We start from the raw sequence: 8,932 nt of genomic DNA, 5'->3' as shown, positions 1-8,932 counted from the left end.
TCTGCTGTTTCTTTGAGGCCTCCACCAAGGGGGGAACCAGTGCAAAAATCAAACGTATGCGATTCTGAGACCATCTCAGCCTCAGATGGATCTGAATCGCTATCGACGTCAAAGTTAAAACGCACTGAAAACACATGATCTGAATCTGCAAATGCTGAAGATACAACAGGATGAGCAGGATTCCTTGAAACACTGCTCAACCCTTCTTTGACTGCGTGCTTAAAGCTGCTGACTTTTAAAATAAGGACACTTACCCGCCCAGCGCGCCCGCGATGTCGGCACCCGAAGCCGATCTCTCGATCGTCTCTCGGGTGCTGCCGCCGCCATCTTGGGTATGGGAATCAGGAAGTGGAGCCTTTCGACTTCATTTCCCGGTTCCCTACTGCGCATGCGCGAGTCGCGCTGCGCAATAAGGATGGTCCCTGCTGTCTCTGGGATCCGTGTGTTTCCCAGCAGGCAGCGGGGGACTTTCGGAAAGGGGCGTAGATTCTGTGGAAAGGGGCGTTCCTTTCTGCAGAATCTACGTCGGAAGTAGGTGCAGATACCTGTACTGTACAGGTACCTGCACCCCCCTCCCCCCTGAAAGGTGCCAATTGTGGCGCCGGAGGGGGGGGAGGATTCCAATGAGCGGAAGGTCCACTTTAGGGTGGACCTCTGCTTTAATGTAGGATTTAACCTAGTGTGCATTCGCAGCATTGTCCTGAGCCGCCTCCTTGAAGCAAGATGCACACCCGCTTTCCTCTGATGACCTCAACTGAGCAAGCCCAACAGGATCCTTCTTCTGCATGGGCCGGCGATGAAGACCTATCTGAAGAAAATCTTCTCTGTCTGCGCCCAGATTTCCTCTTTCTAGAGGCTTTCTGATGTCTTGACCTCTCCTGGCTCAGGTCCGAGTGACTAAAGTGAGGTGAGGGGGATCTGGAATGCTGTGACAACAGGCGTCTATCCAGCTGCATGCAACTCTGCGACTTGTCATGTCTAGCCTTTTTACTCCTTTGAGACTGGAATGCTGATTAGGAACCTCTTTGCGGGCGTTTAGCTCACACTGGGCCCTTCTCTCTGTAAAACAAATAAACAAATAAATAAAATAAACTTCTCCATCTGAATCTTCAGTGCTAAGGCAGCTAGGCAGGCAGGCAAAACTCTGCAGATCTATAAAGGCACAGGATAATAAAAACACTCTGACAGACAAGTAACACAGCAGTAAGAAATGAGAGTCCTGGAAATCAGGTTTACCAGAGCAGAGTAGCAGATTGATCAACTGGAGACTGAGATTAGCCCTAGAGTACAGAGCCTGCTGCAAATCAGCAGTGAGCATTCTGGCGTTTGCTAGGTAATCCAAGAGGAAGCTACCTCTGACCTCACATGCTCAACTGAGCTTCCTGAAAGGAATACATGTGGAGGTGGTGAACTACAAGACCCAGCAAGCCAAATCACTGCCTGAACACACAAAACATGGAAGTAGAGAGTGCCAGCACCTGCCTAACGAAGGTATATACATTAATTTATACTGCCAGTGACCTTTGCCAGTAATACACAGTCATTTATACTGCACCTTTTTATCCCAGCACCAAGGGAACCCACACTCCTCAGGAGATTTACTGCCTTTATGGGGGGGGGGGGTCTTCTGATACGGGAGAGGCTGAACCCAAACAGGATGGATGGTGGATGGAGAAAAAATAAAAAATACAAATAAACTTTAAAAGGCGTCCGGAGCGAGGACGAAAAAAAGAACACTGGTGTGGGCAGACAGCCACCCTTTATGGGCTAGGAAAAAGGTGGTCCTGGAGGGGTCAGAGGGGGTGGAGCTGACCCATAGTAGGCTGACATGGGGAGGTCCAGGAAAAAAGGATGTCAACTTTGTTTAGGTACCACGTTGCACGACCACGCAAATGTCAGTTAAAGCGATGCAGTGCCGAATAGCAAAAAATGGCCTGGTCATTCAAATCTTCTCAGGCTGAAGTGGTTAATATACATTTTTTCCAGTATTACAAGTGTCATGCAGCAATTTACCCAACTGACCTGTATATTCATTGCATATCTCCTTTAACCAATGGTCCAGAATCAGCACACATATATGTATACGTGTGTGTGTGTGCGCGTGCATGTATGTGTTTTATAGGTAAGGCATTAGCAGTCATCATTTTTGCCTTCCTTTTAATTTCTGAATATTCATACACAATTTTTTTGGGTCCTCCATATACAATTCAGATTTCCTAACAGTTTCACTTAATTTTACTTTTTGGTCTATTCTTTGACACCTGGTTGGGATTCATTCCAGTATGCACTGCTAGTACTGCTTTGTCTGCCATTTATTCTCTGCCCTTATACTCCCTTACTTAGCATCCTTCATAGTGAGCCACAATGGTCTGAGATCCATGGGAATATTTCATTGTGTTCTCTCCTAGCATTTGCTTTTAGATCTCCCATGGGCTCCTCCAATCAGGTGTAACAATATCTACAAACATCTTCCCCACTGTTTATAATTATTCCCTATTTCATGCACTGATCCCCCTTTCCTGTCAGTTGATTGGCCCATTGTAATCTGTCATAAACAATTCACTCTCCCACCTGCATTACCAGCTACTGGTATAAAAGACATCCCCGTCGCATGATTGGGCATACTTGAAAAAGGAGGCAGATCCTCGGAAACGCACTGTACACGCCCCCTTTTTGCTACTTTGATCCAGTTAGCCTGCAGACGCTTCCCTGCCCTTTCTGGCCCTCCTGGAGTCCATGCATGATAGCTATTTGTGCTGGCCAGCTGTGCAGCCCTTCACTTACCCATATGCAAGTGTGCATTTATGCTTTTATTAAATGATATATTGATGTTTGCGCCATGGCCATTTTTGTATCCACAGATACCACCTACCTATAAACTCTTTTTTATTATGTACCCCCAGATATCAGCTACCTATAGACTTTTCTCCTTTATTACATTATATTGTCAAAACTATTTGGACGCCTGCCTTTACAGGTACATGAATTTTAACCACTTGACCACTGGGCACTTAAACACCCTTAATAACCAGACCAATTTTCAGCTTTCGGTGCTCTCACATTTTGAATTACAATTACTCAGTCATGCAACACTGGACCTATATGAAATTTTTGTCTTTTTTTTCACACAAATAGAGCTTTCTTTTGGTGGTATTTAACCACTTAAGGACCGCTGTATTGCCAATGTACGTCATTACAATGGCACCGGCAGGCACAAGCGCGTACATGTACGTGCCTGCCTTCCAGCGGGTGGGGGGTCTGATCAGACCCCCTCCCGCTGGATACGGCGGTCCGTTTCGCTGCAGGAGAGATCCGGGATGAGGGGATGGCCGTTGGTTTCTGGCCATCCCCTCTCGATCGCTCCTGGCCAATGAGAAGCTTCCTCCCACTGTGTATTGTATACACAGGCAGGGAGGAAGTGATGTCATTCTCCTCGAGGCGGTCTTTTAGACCGGACTACGAGGAGAAGACTAAAAGTAAGTGCACCAAACACTAAACTAACACATAGGTACACAAACCCCCCCCAGTCACAGTGTCACTGATTGCAGTGATCATTTATTTACTGATCACTGCTTTCAGTGTCAGTTGTAAAAGTAAAAACTGTCAGGGCAGTTAGTGTTAGGTCCAGGGTAGCCCCCTACTACCCCCCAATAAAGGTTTAACCCCCTGATTGCCCCTAGAGTTAACCCTTTCACCCCCTTTTGCCAGTGTCACTAAGCGATCATTTTTCTGATCGCTGCATTAGTGTCGCTAGGTAGCTAGTTATTTTTTTAGGTTCACCGCCAGGTTTTTATAGCGCTAGGTACCCCGATATACTACCCAATAATGGTTTTAACCCCCTGATTGCCCCTAGTTAACCCTTTCACCCCCTTTTGCCAGTGTCACTAAGCGATCGTTTTTCTGATCGCTGCATTAGTGTCACTAGTGCCGCTAGGTAGCTAGTTATTTTTTTAGGTTCACCGCCAGGTTTTTATAGCGCTAGGTACCCCGATATACTACCCAATAATGGTTTTAACCCCCTGATTGCCCCTAGTTAACCCTTTCACCCCCTTTTGCCAGTGTCACTAAGCGATAATTTTTCTGATTGCTGCATTAGTGTCACTAGTGTCGCTAGTTATTTTTTTAGGTTCACCGCCAGGTTATTATAGCGCTAGGTACCCCCATATACTACCCAATAATGGTTTTAACCCCCTGATTGCCCCTAGTTAACCCTTTCACCAGCGATCACAGTATAAGTGTCACTGGTGACGCTGGTTAGCCAGTTAGTTATTTAGGTTCCCCGTCAGGTTTTTATATAGCGCCAGGGACCCCCATATACTACCTAATAAAAATTTGAACCCCCTGATTGCCCCTAGTTAACCCTTTCACCAGTGATCACCGTATAAGTGTTACGGGTGACTCTGGTTAGTTTGCTTTTTATAGCATCAGGGCACCCACCGTTTATTACCCAATAAAGGTTTAACCCCCTGATCACCCGGCGGGTGATATCAATTAGGTTTTAGGGTCAGGGTCTGCGTCGCCCCAGGCAGCGCTAGGTTAGTGCCAGTACCGCTAACACCCACGTGCAAAGCATACACCTCCCGTAGTGGTATAGAATCTGAACAGATCAATATCTGATCTGATCAGATCTATACTAGCATCCCCAGCAGTTTAGGGTTCCAAAAAAACGCATTGTTAGCGGGATCAGCCCAGATACCTGCTAGCACCTGCGTTTTGCCCCTCTGCCCAGCCCACCCAAGTGCAGTATCGATCGATCACTGTCACTTACAAAACACTAAACACATAACTGCAGCGATCGCAGAGTCAGGCCTGATCCCTGCGATCGCTAACAGTTTTTTTTGGTAGCATTTTATATTTAAATCCGGAAGGCAGTGCTTGCTTTTCGGGGTCCCGTACGTGGAAGGCTCCCAAAAAGTCTCCCAAAAAGGCTCCCAAAAAGTCAGCAGAATTTATTTTGGGGTGTAATATGACTTATGCCCATAGCATGTGTGAGCAATATATCATTTAGTGACAACTTTGTGCAAAAAAAAAAAAAAAAATTGTAAAATTCCTGCAACTTGTGGCAAAATATAAAATATTTCATGGACTCAACATGCCTCTCAGTAAATAGCTTGGGGTGTCTACTTTCCAAAATGGGGTCATTGGGGGGGGGGGTTTGTGCTATTTTGGCATTTTATGGCCTTCGAAACTGTGATAGGTAGTGAGGAGTGAAATCAAAAATTTGCACCCTTAGAAACCCTGAAGGCAGTGATTGGTTTTCGGGGTGCCGTGCGCGACTAGACTCCCAAAAAGTCCCACATATGTGGTATCCCCATACTCAGGAGAAGCAGCAGAATATATTTTGGGGTGCAATTCCACATATAACTATGGCATGTGTGAGCAATATATCATTTAGTGACAACTTTTTGTAAACTTTTTTTTTTTTGTGTGTCATTATTCAATCACTTGGGACAAAAAAAAAATATTCAATGGGCTCAACATGCCTCTCCATAACTTCCTTGGGGTGTCTACTTTCCAAAATGGGGTCATTTGGGGGGGGGGGGGTTTGTACTGCCCTGCCTTTTTAGCACCTCAAGAAATGAGATAGGCAGTCGTAAATTAAAAGCTGTGTAAATTCCAGAAAATGTACTCTAGTTTATAGACGCTATAACTTTTGCGCAAACCAATAAATATACGCTTATTGACATTTTTTTTACTAAAGACATGTGGCTGAATAAATTTTGCCCTAAATGTATGACTAAAATTGAGTTTATTCGATTTTTCTTATAACAAAAAGTAGATATAATTTTTTCTCAAAATTTTCGGTCTTTTTCCATTTATATCGCAAAAAATAAAAATCGCAGAGGCAATCAAATACCATCAAAAGAAAGCTCTATTTGTGGGAATAAAAGGACGCAAATTTTGTTTGGGTGCATGACCGCACAATTACCAGTTAAAGCAGCGCAGTGCGAAATTGTAAAAAGACCTCTGGTCCTTAGGCTGTTAATTGGTCCGGGGCTGAAGTGGTTAATCACCGCTCGGTTTTTTATTTTTTGTGCTATAAAAGAAAAAAGACCGAAAATTCTGTAAAAAAATGAATTTTTCTTCGTTTCTGTTATAAAATTTAGCAGATTAGTAATTTTTCTTCAGAAATTTTCACCCAAATTTATACTACTACATATCTTTGGTAAAAATAAGTACAAATCTGTGTATATTATTTGGTCTTTGTGAAAGTTATAGAGTCCACAAGCTATGGTGCCAATATCTGAAAATTGATCACACCTGAAGTACTGATGGCCTATTTCAATTCTTGAGACCCTAACATGCCAGAAAAGTACAAATACCCCCCAAATTACCCCTTTTTGGAAAGAAGACATTCCAAGGTATTTAGTAAGAGGCATGGTGAGCTTTTTGAAGTTGTAATTTTTTCCCACAATTCTTTGCAAAATCAAGATTTTTTTTACTTTTTTTTTTTCACAAAATTGTCATATTATCAGTTTATTTCTCACACACAGCATATGCATACCACAAATTACACCCCAAAACACATTCTGCTATTACTCCTGAGTACGGCGATACCACATGTGTGAGACTTTTACACAGTGTGGCCATGCACAGAGGCCCAAAATGCAGGGAGCACCATCAGGCGTTCTGGAGCACCCAGGACAATTCTGACATTTCTCTCCTACATGTAAAAATCATCATTTAATTTGCTAGAAAATTACATAGAATCCGAAAACATTATATATGTTTTTTTAGCAAACACCCTGGAGAATACAATGGTGGTCGTTGCAACTTTTTATCTCGCACTGTATTTGCGCAGCAATTTTTGAATGCTTTTTTTTGGAAAAAAAAAACTGTTTTGTACCTAAAAAAAAAAAACGCACACAGTAAAGTTGGCCCAATTTTTGCATAATGTGAAAGATGAAGTTACGCCGAGTAAATAGATACCTAACATGTCACTCTTCAAAATTGCACACGCTCGTGGAATGGCACCAAACGTCGCTACTTAAAAATCCCCATAGGCGACGCTTTACATTTTGACTGGTTACATGTTTTGAGTTACAGAGGTCTAGGGCTAGAATTATTGCTCTCGCTCTAACGTTCGCAGCAATACCTCACATGTGTGGTTTGAACACTGTTTTCATATGTGGGCGGGACTTGTGTATGTGTTCGCTTCTGCATGCGAGCACATGGGGACAGGGACTTTTTTCTATTGTTCATTTTACTTTATTTAAAAAAAATTCAATAAGACCCCACATCTCACCTCTAAGCTGGGAAGCCTGAAAAAACAAACAAAAAAAAAAAGATTCTGGCTTTGATCATATTGGCGAGTTGGTAGAAGCACCGGAGGGCGGCGGGAGGGGATGTCTATGGCTGGGTATTGCAGGGTATCTCCGAGTATGGCTGAGTATCTCCGGGTATGGCAATTTATGGCAGGGTATTGCAGAGTATTGGCTGGAATTGTACTGCAGAGTATTGGTAGGTACTGCAGAGTATTGGCGGGTATTGCAGAGTATTAGCTGGTATTGCAGAGTATTGGCGGGTATTGCAAAGTATTGGCGGGTATTGCAGAGTATTGGTGGGCATTGCAGCGTATTATCTGGCATTGCAGAGTATTGGCGGGCATTGTAGAGTATTAGCTGACATTGCAGAGTATTGGCAGGGAATTGAGAAGTACATTTTCGGTGAGCAGCGATGTGGGCACTGCAGATGCAGCCCACAGCACTGCTGACACTGATCTCTTCCCCCTCCGCTGTACCGATCGGTACAGAGAGGGGAGGGAGGAACCGGCATCATGTTATGTTTGTTTACAAGTGATCACTCCGTCATCACGGCCGAATTCTGGGAGGACATCATATGACGGCCTCCCAGAGTTAAACAAGCGCCCTGTAGCCATCATTCAGCTATGGGCCGGTTGTTAAGTGGTTAATGGCATCCCAGTCTTAGTCCATAGCGTTCAATATTGAGTTGGCCCACCCTTTGCAGCTATAACAGCTTCAACTCTTCTGGGAAGGCTGTCCACAAGGTTTAGGAGTGCGTCTATAGGAATGTCAGGCACGGATGTTGGATGAGAAGGCCTGGCTTGCAGTTTCTGCTCTAATTCATCACAAAGGTGTTCTATTGGGTTGAGGTCAAAACTCTATGCAGGCCAGTCAAGTTCCCAAAACTTGCATATCCATGTGTTTTTGGACCTTGCTTTGTGCACTGGTTAAATCATTTGGTGGAGGGGGATTATGGGGTGGGGGTTGTTTTTCAGGGGTTGGGCTTTGCCCCTTCTTTCCAGTGAAGGGAATGCTTAAGGCATCAGCATACCAAGACATTTTGGACAATTTCATGCTTCCAACTTTGTGGGAACATTCCTGTTTTAAAATGACTGCGCACCAGTGCACAAAGCAAGGTCCATAAAGACATGGATGAGTGAGTTTGGGGTGGAGGAACTTGACTGGCCTGCACAGAGTCCTGACCTCAACTCGACAGAACATTTTTAGGAAGAATTAGAGTGGAGACTGCGAGCTGGGCCTTCTCGTCCACATCAGTGCCTGACCTCACAAGTGCACTTCTGGAAGAATGGTCAAACATTCCCATAAACACACTCTGTTATAGCTGCAAAGGGTGGGCCAACTCAATATTGAACCCTATGGACTAAGACTGGGATGCTATTAAGGTTCATGTGTGTGTAAAGGCAGGTGTCACAATACTTTTGACAATATAGTGTATGTACTCACAGATGTCACCCCTATCCATAGACTCCTATTCATAATGTACACAAATATATCACCTACCTATAGACTCTTCACTTTTATTAGGTACCCACAGATATCAGCTGCCTATAAATTCTTCTCCTTTATTATGTGCCCACAGATACCACCTACCTATAAATTCTTCTCCTTTATTATGTGCCCAAAGATACCACCTAAAGTACCTATACACCCTTCTCCCTTATTATGTA

The sequence above is a fragment of the Lithobates pipiens genome, unplaced genomic scaffold, assembly GCF_037356315.1.
Source record: "Lithobates pipiens isolate NorthernLeopardFrog02 unplaced genomic scaffold, aLitPip1_a1.2 Scaffold_8, whole genome shotgun sequence".
NCBI lineage: Eukaryota > Metazoa > Chordata > Amphibia > Anura > Ranidae > Lithobates > Lithobates pipiens.
This window is presented reverse-complemented; position numbering follows the sequence as displayed.